We start from the raw sequence: 19921 nt of genomic DNA on the forward strand, positions 1-19921 counted from the left end.
CAGAAAAATAGGCACAAAATCAGGCAATCTTAAAGAAAAAGACAAGTCGAGTGCAGGACAAAACATTCCAATGCCAGCTTTTTCCTCGCACTGTGAGGCATCTGTTGCAATAATAATGTTTGTATCTAGGGTGCTTAGGTGGTCTTGCAACATGGCGTTTAAGATGCCGTTAAGGGAGTACTTTCGCGTGGTTTGGGAAAATGTAATCGAACTTGATCTGTGGGCATCCTTAACCAAAGGAGATTCGTCGGACAAAGTGTATGAAAGGTTCTGTACGCCACCGAAAAAATTTGAATTACGTTGCACACGGCTGATGCCTAAACCGATAAGAAAGGGTCACTGCTGGATGAACACGGAAATTCTTGCTTCCATTTGCAAACGCTGCAAAAGAAATCCCAGAAACCAAGCACTGCGATTAGAATACAAGTCGGCAAGAAATATAGTTGTTGCTCTTCTGCGTGGCGCCAAACGCCGTGACATTTTTTATAAATTCAAACAATCTTCAAATAATGTATGCAAAACTTGGTCTTTGGTAAATCACCTGAGAGGAGTGAGTTCCAGTAAACGGTCAGTTTTCGGTGCTTTTCAGCAACCTCCTGCAGAAGTGGCTGATGCTTTCAACCGGTACTTTGTTAAAGCGTCCCAAAGGCCGGCCTCTCCGTCCACAAACACTCGGCCGTTAGGGCATTCCGTATCTGCGTCAGCTTTTCTTCCGAGAATTTTGAGGGGTGATCTGGAAGAAATTATTTTCAGTTTCCATCCTAACAAGCCCACTGGATATGATGTAATTTCTTTACAGACCATCAGAAGGAATTTTGCACTGTCAGATATTATGCTGCATATACTGAATGGTTTTTTGGAAGGTGACGAAATTACAGAATGCTTAAAAGCTGCAGTTGAACCACTACACAAGTCGGGGAAGAAGGATAGTATTGAAAACTATCGGCCAATTTCTATATTGCCGGTTAATGCTCAGGTCTTACAAAAATTTCTTTTTCACACTATGTCTTCTTTTCTTAACAAATTTTCTAACCTGACCAATCGACAGTTTGGCTTTGTTTGAGAGCGCGGTACTGTGGCACTGCTTGAGGAATTTTCAGATGAACTGTTATCGGCATTAGATCAGAATCTTTTCACATGTGCGCTGTATGTAGCGAAACCGTTTGACACCCTGAATCATCAAATATTGTTAAGTAAACTGCATTTTTGGGGATTTCGTGGACCTTTTTACAAAGTTGTCGAACATTACTTGAGCAACAGATTTCAGGTGGTCGCTACCGATGATAAGGACGTTTTTAGTTCTAAGCTGTAAGTGAAAGCTGGAGTTCCTCAGGGGTCCATTTTATCGCCATTGTTATTTAATATCTTCGTTAACGACTTCCCTTTGGTAATTTCGAAATGTTCAGTATTCCAGTATGCTGACGACACTCTATTATTGGGGAAACACCTTTCTTATAAACGTCCACTGAAATGTTGCAAAATGACGTGCACAAGGCAATGCTTTGGTTCTCTAATAATGCAATTGTTGCTAATGCCCCAAAACACTTGTTCGTTTTCGCTGTCCACTCAAGACTACTGTAATTAACATGCCTCTCTACTTACATGAGTCGGACTGTGTTTATTGCGGATGTGTGCCTATTCCATACCTGGATTGTGTGAAATAGCTCGGAATCTATTTCGATAGTAATTTACCGTTGCAACATCACTTATCACTTATTTGTTCTAAACCGAGGTCAGTAGCTTGGCTGTTGTTCAATATCAAAAGTATTGCACCCTTCTCTGTAAAAAAGATTATAGCACATGCACTAGGTTACAGTGTGTTGAGATTCCGCATTACAGTCTTTGACTTCTGTTGGGATCGTTCAAGATGCAGGGTACACCGCATTACAAAAAACATTCTTAAAAATTTGGCATACAATTCCCCAATAGTAACATCTGCAAATACCTTCCGTGAACTTGGTCCACCGAATTTTCATTCATTACTTATAGAAACAGTTGTCGCTAAACATTTCTGGAATTACGGTTTCAAACAAAAAAGTGCCGGCCCTAGAGAACTTATAAAACATGTCCCGTTATGTAGCTGCTCGTTCAGCACAAGGTATGGCGCGGCCAGACGCTCTGCTTATGTGCCTGATATATTTAAAAATTACCTGGTGAAATTTCTAACGCGACATCAAAAAGCACGCTCAAACACTACTTAAAGCAGCTATAGTAAATTTAACCTTTTGAACACTTTTGCATCGCAATATTTACCTCTTCCATTTCTTTTGTTATAAGTCGATAACCAAATGTTATCTTGTCCGGTTTTATTTTATTTATTGCCATTTATTTATTTATTGCCATTATTGCCATTAATTTTATTGCCATTCGTTTTATTTTTTTTCACATACCTCATCAAGTTGTGTATAATTTTTTGCCTTGTCTATCATATTCATAGGCACGGTCCTACAAGCCAACTGAGGCGTAGGCCGGCCTGCTTGTTTTAGCTTGTGGGTTAGCTTGTCTACGAAATTCATTGAAGTTGGCACATGCATATTCATGCCTACAAGATCGCTCGAAAAGTCAGAAAATTGAAAGGCCACCCGCCGTGGTTGCTCAGGGGCTATGGTGTTGGGCTGCTGCGCACGAGGTCACGGAATCGAATCCCGGCCACGGCGGCTGCATCTCGATGGGCGCGAAATGCGAAAACACCCGTGGTACTTAGATTTAGGCGCACGTTAAAGAACCCTAGGTGGTCGAAATCTCCGGAGTCCCCCACTACGGCGTGCCTCATAATCAGAAAGTGGTTTTGGCACGTAAAACCCAACAATCTAATTTTAATTTTAAAATGGAAAGGCCGCGCGCACAGAAAAGCAGAGAAAACATGCCTAGATAAGTGGAAACTAGAATTTAGGCGCTGTCGTAGTCCTTGTGCAATTTATTATAACAATGATCACGACAAGCACGTTGAACGTGTTGAAGCCTGCATGACGCGTAATTTAAAATAATACTGGAGCTACCCGCGCTCTCACTCTCCTAAAACGAGAGTCCAAGGTGTATGTCTTGTTTGGGGAAATGGTGATGTCTCGAACAGTGATGAGACGTTTGCAGAACATTTCTCTTATAGATTTGGTGTTAAAGATGCTCCTACGTCCAATAACCTTCATTCTCATTCTGATACGGTGTGTACGCTACCACTCAATAAAGACAAGGGTATGAAGCGCCTCGAACCGCCCCTTTCTTGTGCCACTGACGGTATTCCTCCCGCAATGCTTAAGACGTACGGAAGCACAGTTGCCATTGTACTCACAGGCATCTTCAACACTTCCTTAAAATCTAATACGTTTCCTAGTACTTGGAAGGTAGCACGGGTATAGTGCCAGAACACAAGTCGGGTGCTAGAAGTGCAGTTACTGACTACCGGCTTATATATATCCTCTGGGCTGCATGAAAAGTGTTTATAACAGTATTGCATTCGCCGATTTATGTTGCAGCTAAAAACGTGTTAATAATATCATGGCGCTCCATAATAACGAGCTTGGTCACATTTATGACCCATGCTTTCAGTGTGGTAAATAGTAGAGGTCAATCAGATGCTCTTTGACATAAGTAAAGCATTTGATGTAGTTTGCCGTAATCTCCTTATTACAAAGCTCACGCAAATAGACACACCTTCTTCCATCACTGCCATTGTATCAAATTACTGAATTAATAGATGTTGCTTCTTTGACCTTAATGAAAAGAGTTCTATTAGTTATGAAGTCACTAGAGGAGTTCCTCAAGTAAGATCTTGATGAGGGCTAGTTGGTTCATACTTAGCACAGTCGTTTAGCCGAACGCTGTAAGAAGTGTCACTGGGCCCCCATACTTGAAAAGACAAAGTTCATAGGGAAAGGAAAAGGCAGGAGGGAAAGGGAAATAGTAGAGGCTTTTCACATTAGAAAGGAAGGAGATAAATGTGTAAGCACTCCCTCTCTTGCCTTGTCGGGAAAAGAAATAACATTTTTAGAAGAAAGATTATAATGTTGCTGATTTGCAGTTGTTTTTGCGACTAGTGCGCGCATGCCTATGCTGAAAAAGGTATAAATGTCTTCTGAATTTCAAGTAGACTTCCAGTTGGCAGTCAGCGCTTGTCTGTGGTATTTGTTTCCTTGTGTCCTCGTCCTTTTCGCGCCGTTTAACCTCAGTTGTATTTTCCTCAAGGATCTGTTCACCCTCTTCTCTTCCTAATATAATAATATTTCGTTATCAATTCGACAGTCTTCATTTCTTCTATATGCTGACAATTTAAAGCTATGTAAGCCTGTAAACAGTGCTCTTGATTGCACTGACCTCCAAAAAAGCATTTGTTTCACCATCAAGCTGGTGCAGAAACAATCCGCTACTCATAAATGCTTACAAAACTATGGTATTAAGTTGTACGCGGAAAGCACACCATGTGCATTTTTCATACACCCTTCGAAACGCTCCACTGCCAAAAGTAGATGAAGTTAAAGATCTTGATGTGTGCTTCGAGAAAACGCTATGCTTCACTTTACACGCTAAATATGCGAACCAACGTGCCCTTCGCACCATTGGTATTGTTTGTCGTATATCGCATGACATCTACTCTCCTGTTATCTTTATGAAATTGTATTCTACCGTGTGCCTTCCACTACGAGAGTATGCCTGTGTAGCTTGGGGCAGAACGTGCCCATCTAATTTTGACCTAATTGAACGCTTCCAAAACTAATTCATATCTATTCTCAAGCACGGATATTGCCGTTCTGTCGACCTTAGTCCAGCCCTCTGGGATATACGTCATCTCACACCTCTCAAGTCAAGACGCATTAAATCAGGCCTTTTGTTTCTCTATAATGTGGTCCATGGCATCATACATTGCCCAAGGCTTTCTTTATTGAAATGAATATTAGGAGAGGTTGGCACCTTTATTGCAGCACTGGCTACTCCTTGTCATTTAGCAAAGAAAACAAATATACGTAAAAAAGGGGAATAATGTCACAAAATATGACACTTAGTAGAACACCAGATGAATAAAAACTATACAGTCTAACAGTAAGTGGATCGCAACGTCTTGTGCATGAGTTCAGTACGCATTCGCATATATATAGACAGATATTTTGAACAGCCAAAGTACACAACGCCTGTACTTACACTGCCAGCACAGAACACAATTACACATTGCGTAAAAATTAGTCACCACATATCAAGTTTTAACCCAGAAAAAACATTTATATAACTCATTGAGCTTATTAAGATCTACCGAAACTTAGTATTTCCCTAAAATGTTGGTGCCATGGAAAAACTTCTTCAAAGCAAGAAGTGCTCTTTTCTGGAGGCCCGCAGTTGGTAATGGGCCAAGTATCTTTTTTAGAGGGAATGGTCTTCTGTCTAAAAGCAACAAATTTGCTTGCAATACCCTACATTCGGGATCGTATTTAGTGCACTCGAGGACGAGATGATACATATCTTCGTCTGGATGGCCACAAGAGCACTGCGGACTAGAGGGCCGTTTTATCCTGTACAAGAAGTGTTTAGTGAATGCAGTACCAAGACGCAGGCGGTGTACCAATGTTTCAAATTTCCTGTTGTCTCTTAGATTTCCCGGAATTAATAGGTTTATACATAGGTATATAAAGTATAACTCCGAGTTCTTAGATTGCTGATCAAAGAAGGTAGTTTTGTTGAGACGACAGGAAATCTGTCTCAGGAACAGACGGACTTCACTACGGAAAAGAGGAAGATTGATTGTCTCTGCGTTATTGTGCACCCGATTCGCAGGTGCGTCCGCTGCAGTACAAAGCTTCTTAATCATTTGCAATTTTCCACGCCGCAAAAGTATATCAGACATCATTCCGAATTTTCTGCCCGGCCTTGCTGCACTAAATACTATCCTATGACTCGACCCCAAAAAAGAAACATGCAGTAAGCATTCTCCCTCTCTTGATACATTTCAGAGTTTATTTCTTGTGTTTTGGTATAAATGTAAATAATCACGCTGAATGATTAACTCCATTTTACGCGTGCCTCCTTGTTTTCTGTTTCCCTTTTTGTTTCTTTATATCAAATTGTTCGTCTACCACATTTGTTTCTCTGTACATATTGCCTTATGCATTACTTTTCAGAACACCATTACGAAAGCTTCGTAATTGTTCCTGGGTACTATAAAAACATATGATTGATTGAATGAATGGTTATTATTATTATTATTATTATTATTATTATTATTATTATTATTATTATTATTATTATTATTATTATTATTATTATTATTATTATTATTAGCATTATTCACCAGCCGTACTCTTCTGAGGGAACTTACCGCTCGATACTCTTTGACGAGAATCTCTTCAGTGAATGCCTCAGGCCTATGAGGCCATCTTTGTCCTGCGGACCAGATGGCATCCCTGCCGCCAATATCAAAGCTGATGGCAGTATTTTGTACTCCTGCTGACAGGTATCTTTAAAAACCGTTTGAATAATTCCACTTTCCTGCATGCTTGGAAAACCGCTGGCAGTTTGCCTGCAATAATGCAAAAGCATGATATGGCGCATGAACAGGACAAACCAGGGGCGTGGCCGGAGAAGCTACAAAAAGCCATGTGGTCGCAGCCAAACAACGGGAGGCGCGCGCCACGTGCGTGGCTTGGTTCCTTGAAACACCACCAGATGGTTCTCACCTCCGCGGCATCCGCGGCAGTGGCGGCGCCAGTCGTGCGGGGAAAAGAGTAAAAAGTACTATAAAGCTCACCTTCACGCACAGCGTTCGCCGCAGGCGTTTCCCGGTAAACATTACGGGTGTGCAAGCTGCAGTGGCCGGGAAGCGGCAACTGTGTGGCCGGTCTACATGTAGTGTCACGCGTCGCGGCGCTGCCAGTTGGTGCGGTGATTTCGGTGAGTTCTGTCGTGCGCTCCGGTGGACGAACCTTCGACATCGAGTGCTCAGTCAGTTGCGGTGCCCGGCTCCTTTGGACGTCCACGCAAGCACGAGAACGAGGCCGAGGCGTCATCGGAGAGACGTCGCAATGCTTTTGCATTCATCCACGTAGGGATACTTAAGTACCATTGAATTTTTAGGGCTGCGAAGTGGGGAATGCATTCTATTCACTGGTGCGGGCTTTACTCGATATTATACTGTGTATAGTAAAGGAAAAAGGGAAAAGCAGCTCTGAAACGAAACCTCTGAAACTAAAGCACTAAATAAAATAAATAAATAAATAGATAAATAAATAAATAAATACGGAGAGCTCCAGTGAAATGTTGAAGTCTATATGACACGACGCTATGTAGAAGCAGTAGTGGATGAGACGAACACAGCCTCGTCACCTGTAACTGTTATCTTTCTGTGCGACAGAAGGAATTCGATATATGATGCCTGTAGAGGGAAGTATGTTGATGAGAAGTGCATGCCCATATTAGCGCTACACGTTTAAGCTTCTATAGCCCTTCAGTGACAGCGGCACATAATCAGTGGCAGGCACCCGGCTGCACATGCACATGCACCCGGTATTATCTGCTCTGGCAAGTACCCGGTTACCAAAGCTGTCTGTCAGGGCACATGTCAACTGTTCAAATTGTTGCCTGGTAGGCAAGTTATCTATTTGTTCAAATACTGAGTGACACATAACCAGCTGCCCAAGTTTCCTACTCGGCAAGATAGCATCATCAGTAGAGTGTGAGAAGAGGGAAACAATTTTCGCTTTAAAGGAAGGAACTTAAAGAACGAAAGAAACTACCGCTTATTCTTGCAGTTATGGAACAATGTCGTGATCTCTTCTGCTGTTCCTGGACTAAGTCATGTTCAGCAATGTGTGGAGCAGATTCTCCTCACGCATAGCCGCCTGTTACATATTTCAAAATTTCGCCAATGCGTTTCGAAAGAAATATTCGCAAATTTCAAAGGTCACCAGCCTCGTCGCGAGAACGTAAACGAACTCAATAAGATTGATTCATCGGCAATGAAAGGGCAAGGGGCCCTTGCCTTGGTGCGCGTTCATTTACCCCGCTGTTTCTATTCACTCTGTTGGACCATCTGTTTTCCGCCTAACATATACAAAAACACTGCGCAAACCCGAAGGCTAGCTATCGACCAGACGAGTGCTTCTATATATAGCCCCACATTTTAAGTGCATCATTATTTTGGCACGATCAGACACAATTTGACAGATTGGCATCTGCAGGAATTGCGTGGGAACGCGCTGGAACATTACCCTTTAGTAGACGGTGATATGAATCGGCGATGTGTGTAGCTTGCCTGAAAGGCCAAAATCTCGCCTTCATCGCACTTGGCGACTTCATTGCATTCGCATGCCCGCTGGGGCAGAGGTCTACGACATCTAGCATTCTTGCGTTGCCATGGATGCAACAAACGTAAAAATACAGGTCCGTGCTCTCGGCGGGCACTGTGGTGATGAATCGTTTAACATCTCATTTTAGGCTTGTGGGCAGTACGATGACCTCGTCTGCTCATAGCCTTTGTTGACCACATCGAATATATGATTATGAAATTTTGGCAGAAATTTAGGACTATAGAGCCAATATTGTATCCGTGGAAAAAGATCTTGGTTTCCGTTTGTGTCTAAGGACGTGCTGTCACAGAAGTTTTGTAACTTACTAAAGGAGTGTAACTTTATGCAGTCCTTCTGAAAGATAATCGATCGTGAACAGCGATTGAAATGCAAGTTTCCGACAAGCGTTGATTTCCCAGCGCCTCCTCGTTTCTCCTGAGTTTCTCCTGTGTTTTCTCAGCCGTGCTATTTTGCTAATGTTGTTTCTGTATAGCCTGATTCTTCGTTGTATAAAATGTTCTGTGTAATATCTGTAAGCAACTGAATGCTGCATGTTCAAGTTTAACATTATTTATATATTTTATTAGGTTACCCCCTCGACAGTTTTCAACTTTGGGACACCCTATCGTGCAACTTATTAGGTATCTGCTAAAATGTACCACATTACTGTAATATATCAGAAATCAATCTGATAAAAAAATCTAAGGAACTACCATCGATCTGCTTCTCACCTTCTGACCTAATAGCTCATAGTAACCCTAGATTTGCACTCAATAGCAATTTCCTTCTACCTAAAGTGCGTTCTAACTATGGTAAACAGACGGGGGAATTTTCCTCGGTATCGCTTTGGAATGCTCTACTACCCACAAACAGAAATGCAAGATACCTATACCAATTTAAAAGAGAAGCAAAAGCACGCTAAATACATACTTACTGATAGTGTCTCTTTTTTCTAATTTTACTCTGTTTTTTATGCTGTTAACAACTGTTGTTATTAGTCATATGCTGTAAACATGTTTCGATATTGCTTATATCTCTCAGCTTTGCTACTGTTGCTTTAAACATTTTATACCATCATAAGTGTCTTCAACAGGAGCTCCCGATATAGTCTTCAATTATGGGGCCTCCTTATGTATAATACATGCATGTAATATTTTAGTATTTGTACGAATAAATAAATTCTGAAATTTTGAGATTACTTAATCTGCAACAGGCAATATCTTAAAATGCTGTACAGATTAAATGTGATCACTCCACACAGTAATTTTGAGGAAGAGAAAAAATATTAAGGTGCATACAAAATACTAGAATAAAAATGCATGTATAGCGTACCTGATTATCCCAAGCCGGCTAGGAATTTCTCACTGTCCCGTTTCAAAGGGAATATCAAATCATCATCTTCATCATCATCATAATCGTCGTCGTCGTCGTCGTCGTCGTCGTCCTCATCATCATCCCCATCACCATCACCACCACCACCACCGCCACCATTCACAGTACAGCCGCTCAGGCAACCGTCTCTGGTGTGCTGCAGCATTCCGCAAGGCCTATACGTTTTTGCAGACAAGCTAAAACTATATTATGACATAATTTTTGCAGCGCGTAGAGAAAGTCTTAAAGCGCGTCTTTCGCTAATTCTAAATTATATCTAGAAAGCCACACTGACCTGAGGGTTAATATGTATGTTATAAATGAGTAATTTGTTTGTGACCTACTGACACCGTTTTACTGATAGAAAGCAAGGGCTAAATTTGGATTATGATTCGCACAGCAATCATTTAGATGAAAAGATCGGTGCAAGAGTGAGAAAGTTTCAAGATTCACGGATTAGCCGTCCTTCCCATGCTTACGCAACTTATACGCTGGCTTCCGCGCACACCAGTGCAAGGTATCTTCTTCTCGACATTAAACCTAGTGCTTTGATCTCCCCAGTTGCGAAATCCTGCCATTATTTGACGTGTTCCTAGAACCGCATGGAGCTTAGGACCAAGGTAGGTATAGAAATTTTCGGGCAACTACTCTGTTGTGTTTACAGTTTGGAGAGGGTAGTCAGCGTAACTCATTTCTTTTTTGCTTTTTTAATTTCAACCTGCTCTAACTTGCTACCGTAGGCAGCTAAAATATATCCATAACATTTTCCGTAAATCGACTGAGCGAAATCTCAATTCCATGCCCCTCTGTGTAAGCCGGGGGTTAACGCTGACTGCCAGAAGCCGTTGATTTGCATTACGAGTGCACATTTTTCATTGTTAGAAATTATGAAACTGCCCCATCTTGTTCTGGTAGGAGCGTAAAGGAAGGCGAGAAATCGGTTAAGAGGTCTTGCGGACTGCGTTATGAGCGCGTAAATGTGATAGCAAGCTTTAGAGCAAGCGTAGTAGCGCACTTAGTAGAGGAAAGAGAGAGAGAGAAAAAAAAAGCCCGCAGTGCATTACTTAGAGGGGGGAGGGCGGTGGGGGGCTACGTCCCATGGGGAAAGCATAGACAGCTAAAGCAACTGGCTTCTACTTTCACAAGAGTGACCATTAGGCGGCTCTTCTTTAACAAGCTGGAGGAGTAGTTGGCTCCTTATGTGCAGCAAGAAAAGAACGAAAGTAAATGGGGCATTCATTAGCACGCCCTAATTTTCGCGCTAGAGACATGTCACTACTATGCGACGCCGGCTCTAAGAACTTGTTTTGTTGTTCGCGTTACAAATAGTTCTACTTTTCGAAATGCAACAGGATGATTACATATGTCGTAATGTCGTGCCTTCCTAGTATTGCCCATCACAAATGAGCCTCTAATTGTCGCTAAAGGAACGCTGTTGCCGCAGCACGTAGCTGAGTAGCCTGCAAGCAAGTAGTTTATAATAATTACCCACAACTGTAAGCGTTGTTACAACGTTCCCTGAAACGCTGATCAATAAGAGGTGGGAGTACTATTCTGCCAGAAACCGTAACCTCAACATGCATGCTTTGGGAAAAGTCAGCCTTGGAAAAGTCACGAGTATGCAGTAACTGCAGTGGACCGTCGTTATAGCACACTCGCTTTATTCAAAATGTCACTTTATGCGAACAATGTCGTGCTCCCGGCTGTAGCGCGTGCATTTTAGACCGGAATATTCGAAGTGCCTTCATGGCGGGCTTCACTTAGTATAAAGTGCTAAGTGGGAGATTCGTACGGGACCGCTCGCTGCAGCATGTGCGGTGGGATTTGCCGTTTTCGTCTGAACAATGGGCAGAGGCAAACGGCATTGTAAAAGTCACGTCGCCACCTGGCGGTAGCTGCTCGAGGCTAGCTCTATAACTTGTTCAATAACGACAGACAAGGCAGAGGCATCAGCAGACTTTGGTACTGTTGTGTCGCGATTGTTTATAACGCCTTCGTTTCAGTGTTGTAATAGGCACGTTTCACGAGTTCTCGCAGTGTTGAGCTTCTGCACTTTTACTGAACGCAGCTTTTAACGAAGTTCAGTTTTTCTCCAAATGACTTTGTTGCAACGAGGATTGTACTTGTCTTTTATAACAACTCATTTTCGAGCAATAATAAAAGCCTGAGGTTTTAAAGAACATTGGATTGTCAAAATCAATCCAAAATCCTCAACCAGAGTGTTCTTTGTAGCCCTTAAGCGCAATCTAAATCTGGCTATACCAAATGTAAACCTCGCTAAAGACAACCTAGGTAAACGTAACCCTATAAAAGCTAAACCTAATAAATATTTTCCTAAGTCGAACCAAGCTTGTGCGAAAAAGCGCACAAGAATCTGGGACACAGGGGAAGGCAAGCATACGCAATAGCGTCAAACTTCAGTTAAAGTAAGGCGTACTTTAGTAATAAAACTTAATTTGAAGTTAGCACGCCACGCTTATATTGATTCTTCTGTCCCACGGTTCTAGTACGACCAAGAAATGTTTGGTAAGTAAACACCTACACTAGTCTGATCTCTCCCACTGGTAAGATAGAATGAAATTTCGTCATTGCAAGTAAACAACACGAGCTACATGGTGAGAAGCTTCGCTCTACGCAGAAATACGCTCTACAGAACTGGGACTGAGGTCGCACTAAAAAACGTAACATGAAAGCAGAAACATAAACCGAACAGTGAACTGGCTATCGCTGCTCTCAACGCAATGGGTAAATGCTTTCAAACAGCAATAACGGCGCCGCATGTGTTCTGCAACCAAGATACGGACTGCCCAAGAGTGCTTGTTTACGATAGCGCCGACGCTACTGCCCCTCGAAGAACGCAGGTGTTCGGGTTGCGTGGAGTGGTGTGCAGTGAGGAGACATAAAACATGAAACGCACGGGTTGCTCGTCCACTGCGGGCCGCAATCCGCATCCCATGCGACATGACGCGCATGCTCTTTACATCGTGCTTCTTTGTAGGCGCTCTGAAGTCTCGACGGCGCGTTGAGGGAAATCAAAGACAGTTTGTCGACCACCTCGACGGGACGCGATTTGGTCACTCCTTTGTATGCCCCGATTCCTCACCTGGGGCTGGTTAATTTTTCTGTACACACATAGAGAAGTTGGGTTAGTATACAAGGTCGGAAAGAAAAAAAGCTATACAAACAATTTAGGATTATTTGATTTCTGAAACAAAGTAGGTTCTCGCTGGATTCCTTGTTGTCAATGTAGCCATAGCTCCTGATGGAAGCATGTAGGGTTGGCAGACACTGCACTGAAGCATAAGGCGAAGTTTATAAAGCGAATCAATCCACACGAATTCACCCAGTTCTCCATTTTCGTGAAGGGAAGTTTAGCCATGAGAAGGTTACGCGTGTATATAAGATACGTTAAGGAGTCATGAAATGTTTATAATACCGACCTGACACATCCAAGCCTTGATGCAGGAGCGAGGGGGGCAAGTATGCTGGCGTATACTGCCTGAACCAGTGCCAATCCACTACAATGGTGAGTAGTGCCATCGTTAACACGGCTCGAAAGATGTTGATTTCTTGGCGACAAAATGGTGACATCCGTCACCACGCGGCGTGTTTCGCCATGTTTTGCGGTTGGCGCCGCCATTCCCTTGCAGTGACAACTCGAGCTGCTTGTTTGCGACTGTAGGTTAGGCCTCGAAGTCGAGAACCAATCTCAAGAAAAGGCAACGCGTATTTCTCAGAGCCACGTTCCTGCTCTTTTAAGTTTACATGCTACGTGAGGCCATGGCGCAAGAAAGAATGGTCGTCATGTACCCACCATGGCTTTGAGCAGCTTTAGCTAACGTTCCTTGCACAAGGTCTGGCACACATAAATACCCAATATAGTGGCTGGATTGATAGCCATCGCCGCAGAGGAATTGGTAGTGCAACGCGCGCGTGATTCGGATGCTGTGGGTTCGGCTCCCTTCGGCGGCAAGTTATCTTTTCGTCCATGAACTTTCATGTTCCCTTTTCTTCATTATTTTGTACATTTAACTTTCAACCAGAGCTAATTTCTCTTATGCTTTTCTTGGCTTCCTTCTCAGTTAGCTTTATACAGTCGTGAGTATAGGACCTACCCGCCGTGGTAGGACCCGCCTTGGCGGGATGGAATCGCGGCCATGGCGGTCGCTTTTCAATGGCGGCGAATTGCGAAAGCACCTGTGTACTTAGATTTAGGTGTCACGTTAACGAACCCCAGCTGGTCCCAGTTTTCGGAGTTCCGCACTACGGCGTGCCTCATAAGTAGATCTTGGTTTTGGCATGTAGAACGCCATAATTTTTTAAGGAAGTATAGGACCTGTAATTTTAACCCATGAGTATTATCGCGCCACAACAGAGGAACCATTTTTAACACTCTATGTTGTAGGACTTACTTTTCCATTACAAAGTAGTGATATTAAAGCTTCAAGTATTCAAATGTAACTTAAGTGGACTTGAAATTGGGCAAGCTGGTCTTCTTCAAAATGTTGTAACAATGAGCATGTTGAAAACATTTGTTGTTTCATCTGAGGTACACGAAATATAGTGGAATAATCAGGTGCTAGTATCCAGTATTTTATTACGTCTGCCATTAATGCGTACGGAGAAGACGGGTGCCTTCCCTGTTCAATTCCATAAACAAAGGTCAGATCAAACGTACAGGTTCTTGCTAAAAACGACAACATACGTTCAGGTGACAGGGACACAGAAGAATAAACATATATAAAGCTCTAACAAAAGCAGCACTTTCGACTTTCGACGCCTCATCCAACAATAGCTTCTGTGGCAAGACATTCCTACTTCTGTAGCCAGACGTCGCGCAGGCATTCGAAGGAAGACGTCCGGGATGGTGGTGCTGCAAAAGCGAATCTTGACGTAGGACGAACGGGCGTCCTATTATTATCACCAGTATTGTTACTATTTCTTTTACTTTGAGTTTTCTGGCTCGATAGCATAGGCTAAAGTTTTGCTATTCTGCTAGTCTGACGCCGTGTTACAAAAAATATTTAAAGAAATATTAAATAGTGGCATAGCAACGAGGTCGAGACGTCGGGGAAGAACTTACAGTCTGGTGTATGATTTCTACGCTTCTCTAAGTGGCGACTAAAATAGACAAAGCCCCATTGACCGCACACGTCACGTCTGAACACTCCCTTGTTTTATGGATGTCAAAGAGTAAATGGGCTCAGGAACACTTCAGTAGAGAAAAAGTCGAGTGGAAGAAAACTCGCAGTTGATCTAAAAAGCAATAAAGTGCCCTTCAAATTACACAAAAAAAGAAGCACTGGCAGCGAGTGGTGTAAGAGAGGCGAAATATAGCATGCCCATGCGTAGTTTTCTGGTGTTTAGGTACCCTTAATGTCAGAGGCCTATTATATATATATATATATATATATATATATATATATATATATATATATATATATATATATATTGAAATGCACCTAGTTATTATCATAAGCCCAAGCATACTTGAAGGGATGCTGCAATACGAAGAAACGTCACTTCGTAATTAGTGTTGATAAAATTTTTCTTCAGAATTTTCGCTGAACCTTGTCCAGCTTTCTCGCCAAAACGGTAACTCCATAGTCCACAACAAGGCCCTTGGAGTTGCATCTGCCATCTCTGCGAATCCCTCCTTCCCGAAAGGGCTCTTGTTTGCGTAGGTGACTGGGGGCAATCAAGGACCGAGAAAGTTTTTCCATGTTTGTTGACGCAGATTTCTTGCGGCTTTCACGTGGCCACTCCGCTACCACTGCCCGCGACAGAGATCGAAGCAAACGCAGGAGAAAGGAATCGATGACAGGCAACAGTGGGAGAGGAATCGGAGAACTGTTGGCACTTATGTCGGGTGCTCATTATTTCGCTGGTGACACAGACGGTGGGGAGCGAGATGGTCGCTGTTCAGCGTGTTCAGGGCACGAACTCTGGTATTTGGAAACGCCTCTCATGTTTTGTTTGCACTGCGCTTATGTTACAAGCCCCTAATCTATCAGGGATCCGTGATACAAAGCACGTAGCAGTGGGAAGTGAAAGCGGCCACTGCTGTAGGAAGGTGACAGGGTGGCCACCTGTAGCAGACACTGCTAACATTACAGTAGCTTGTGAGCAAAGGTATCAGTATTGAATTCGAACAGAAATTTTACCTGTTAAGAACTAAATTTTTGGGTTTTACGTGCCCGAATCACCATTTGATTATGAGCCCCGCCGTTGTAGATAATTAATTTTGACCATCCAGGATTCTTTGACGTGCACATAAATTTAAGTACACGAATGCTTTTATATTTCATCCCCTTCAAACTGTGGCCACTCCGGCCAGGTATCGAACTCACTACCTCGTGCTTAGGCTTTGCTTGTTGCAGAATTTGTTTTGCACAGATTTGTCAGCAAACTTCTTTTTACGGAATACTGAAGCATATGAAAGCATCATATATGAAAGGGCTCATTATAGGAAAGTGCACTGTAGATAGTGGCCCCATCTAAGCTTCTTATTACTTTGCCCTATTAGTCGTATTGCATGCGTAAATACGGTATTGAATGCGCAATTACAGTATCTAAAGCTCTACAGCCATTCACCAACGAAATTGGCCATTTCAACCACAGGAGCTTTTACTTTCTATGGAGAAACTCACAAAAAGCACTTGCTACCAGTTTATCCCCAGAAAAAGCCGTCAAATGCATGAATGCTGCGAATGCTCTGGGTGTGACTGTCAGTAGACTGGGCGATGAGCAGAATTAAAAGACAAAAGCGGAAGCCATAATTTTTACAAGTAGTCTTGTCTTTTTAAACACCTTCACTGTGGTTTTCCTGGTCAGTACACTAGCGCACATCAAGGCACAAATTCCGCAGGTTTGAGTGTTGCAACAAAGAGAGAATGTGCGAAAAATTGCAAACTGTCTCCAATACTATTAGAAGCTCAGTTGTCAGTACAACGCCACAAACATGTTTCCTTTTATAAGTTCAGTGATTTCCATATATTGGCAAATCGCATCAGTTGCAGCAACTATACCAAGAACGTCGTGGCGTAATGCATTGGTTTAATGCTGAATACCGTTTCTTTCGCCAATAAGCAGAAATGCGCGTGCTCGCGGGCAAGCTTGCCTGCCTTCAGCATAGACCCAGCTATGACCTGTCATGCAAATGGAAGCCCTCTGTGGCGCTTTATAAGTATGTTTAACTATCTTTCTGAGCACCAACTATCGCAAGTAGACTTTAAAGGAACCATGATTTCGCCTATACTCGGAATTAAAGGTACGTCGTCGCCTCAGCAGAAATCCATAATTCCCTCCTTACGAACTTCGCATTTCAAGATAACTTGCAGATTAAGAAAAAGGAAAAGTGAACGCACGTGCTATTCGCGCTCAATAACTATAGAATACATGCCTCTTGCGATCATTTTTGATAAATATATGACTTCTACGTAAAAAATCCGTCTACTTACTGCAAAAGTTCTGGTCATCCAAACTCTCTTTCTTCGTCACTTAACGGATCTGTGATGAAGAAAAAGCACTATATGTCGCCGTAGGCAACGCCGCTTCTGGAAATACACGCATTGAGCTCTCGATTCGCGGAAGTGTTTTCGGCAGCTGACGTAACACTCGCCGTCCGGCACAATTTGTCCGAGACACTGATTAGCACACGCTGCTTTCGTTATGGCGGGTCTCTCTAATCCACCCAAACACAATCTGGCTTAAGGTTTCAGGCTCCCAGCAAAGCCTAATGTCGAGCTTGATTGAAAAGAAAAAGCACAAAGAAAAGCCGCTGCTGAGCTGTATAGCAGTTAGACAACTGTAGAGACACGAGGGAAATGAAATTACGATGAAGTACCGTATATACTCGAATAATGGTACCACCCCAAACTTTGTCCAATAAAAATGGGGTTTTTCTTCCTTCGAGAAATCATCGCATCCACAAATATTGTTGCAGTGACTATCGTTTTGGCCGGCAATATTGATAGTGCATGGCAGGCTTGCGCCATGCGTGTTACGTGCCATGCGCGCTATCGGCGCGCGCAGCCACAGCCTAATTCAATCCAAACCACAAGTGCCGAGGTTGTCACCATTTTTCGTACAGAGGCAAGTGTGGTTTGGAAGTGATTTTTTGTTCTAGCTTTCAGTGGCTAGCGTGAGAAACACAACTTTCAGTCGTTTGATTTTTCTATTTATTGCCGTGAACGTTTCACTGGGAAAATTTTCCTCGTGTAATTGTCGCACTCTCCAACTTAGCGAAACATTTCTGTGAAATAAGAAAAAGAAAAAGAAAGGCATGCGTATTATGCGACTAGATGCGGTGTATTTCCCTCGGAGAACGACGCAGAAAGTAAGGTTCACGGGCGTTGTGATGCAGAGAACAGACAGACAGGATGGGCGGGAGGTAACTCGAGTCACGAATAAATAAAGCAATGATGTCTACCTCTACGTGATTGAAATCAAGGGATCGGGGCTACAAGTTGGTTCGTTCTATTGCGTATTTTTAAATTCCGTTAATTATGTAACATATTCATCTGATAAACGGCGCGGCTACTTGAATTGACTTACACAACTGAAGTAATTAAATTATGCGGCTTTACTTGCGAGAACCGCGACATGATAGTGAGACACGCCGTATTCGGAGACTTAATTTCGATCACTCGGGGTTCGTGGCCCCAGTGCATGGTGAGGAGGCATTTTTTTAATTACGCCCGCAGTGGATTGCGGCAGCCACGGCTGGGATTTGAGCAAACAGCGTGCACTGAAAAGTGATGTCCAGTAAACAAACGGATCTCAAATGTGTTCTCTGCTTTTAATTGGCAACTTGGTCCGCGATAGGCCAAGTAAATAATCATTGTCCTTGCCTCGACAGACCCTCATCGAGGAGCTAACCGTTCGCTGTTATTTTCTCCCCCATGAATTTTTCTACTAAACTTACAGGAGGAAAAATGGGGCTTGATAGCATGATAGCATGATAGCATGAAACAATTGATAGCATGTGACTGTAAAACCCTTGACACCCTTGAAGGTTGGAATGCCATGCATAACGCTCTTGACACGCCCAGACTTTAAGAAGTTACACCCGGCGTTTAAGGGCGTGTGGCGGGTGTATTTCGCAGGTTGCACCATAATAAAGTGCAAGTGTGCAGTAATGGACTGTTGATGGATCGATGGATGAATGGATGGATGGATGGATGAATGGATGGATCATAAAATTATTTCCGGAAATCTGCCTTGAGATTATATTCAATGAACTATTATATGTTATTCGTTGACCAACGAAAGCATGGATAATAGGTTTCGCAAAGGTCCGCAACTGAGCTCGAGGTCACGAATTTGATCCTGCCCACGGGTGCCGCATTCAGGTTGAGGTGGAACGCAAAAGTGCTCGCGTACTTAGATTTTATTGAAGGTTGAAGAACCGCTGGTGATGCTAATGAATCCGGAGTCCTTTACTACGGCCTGCCTCATGATCAGATTGATGTTGCGGCCCGTAAAACCTCAATATTTTATTAAAATATCCACACGTCGGGCCCTATGACGCAAAATTATTCCAATCCGTTTTTATTACAATATCTTGACGTGGAACTTACGTAACCACTGATGCCTGCAGCCTTGTTTGAAAAGCCCACTCAAACGCGCTTCTCGTTTATTGGATGTCACTTTTGCTTTCAAAGTGAATAGCATTGCTTACATTCAGGATATTCTTTTATCTAAGTGGCAGAGAATAGGCGAGGAGAACGCTCAAGTGGAGAAAGTTTTGGTGGGCTCGAGCTAGCACAGTAAAAGTAGAAAACCAGATGAGGAGAGTTGTGCCGGCGTCTGAGATTGGTTCGCCTACATCTTGCTTAGCTTGCGGTGGCTGGTCGGAAATTCTGGCGTCGTGAAACGGAAGGTTAGAAATGCCGCTACGACGGACCCTTAGCAAAGTATAGTTGGCAGAGAGATATCGATAACGTTATACTGCCACGCAAAATCTTTTATTCACGCAAAGAAATCCATGCTCCCGTCAGCACAGAGCAGCCAGTGCCACAGCGATCGGTGGGCCGTCATCTTCTATTACTTTCATAACGGGGCGGCATCCGGCTATTCAGAAAAATTTTCAGTTTTGTTCGGTACATCAATGAGTCTTTAACGCGTACACGTCACTTTCATGTGGTGAGTTTTTGTGGTTTTGTGACGTCGCGTGACAGACACGCAAAGTAGTCACAGCCAGAAAAAGTTTGCCAATAGCAATTGGTTAAACGACACCTTTTTCGCTAACGCCGAAAAAGGCACCGAATGCGAGATTATTA

Source organism: Dermacentor variabilis, chromosome 9 (genome assembly GCF_050947875.1).
Source record: "Dermacentor variabilis isolate Ectoservices chromosome 9, ASM5094787v1, whole genome shotgun sequence".
NCBI classification, from domain to species: Eukaryota; Metazoa; Arthropoda; class Arachnida; order Ixodida; family Ixodidae; genus Dermacentor; species Dermacentor variabilis.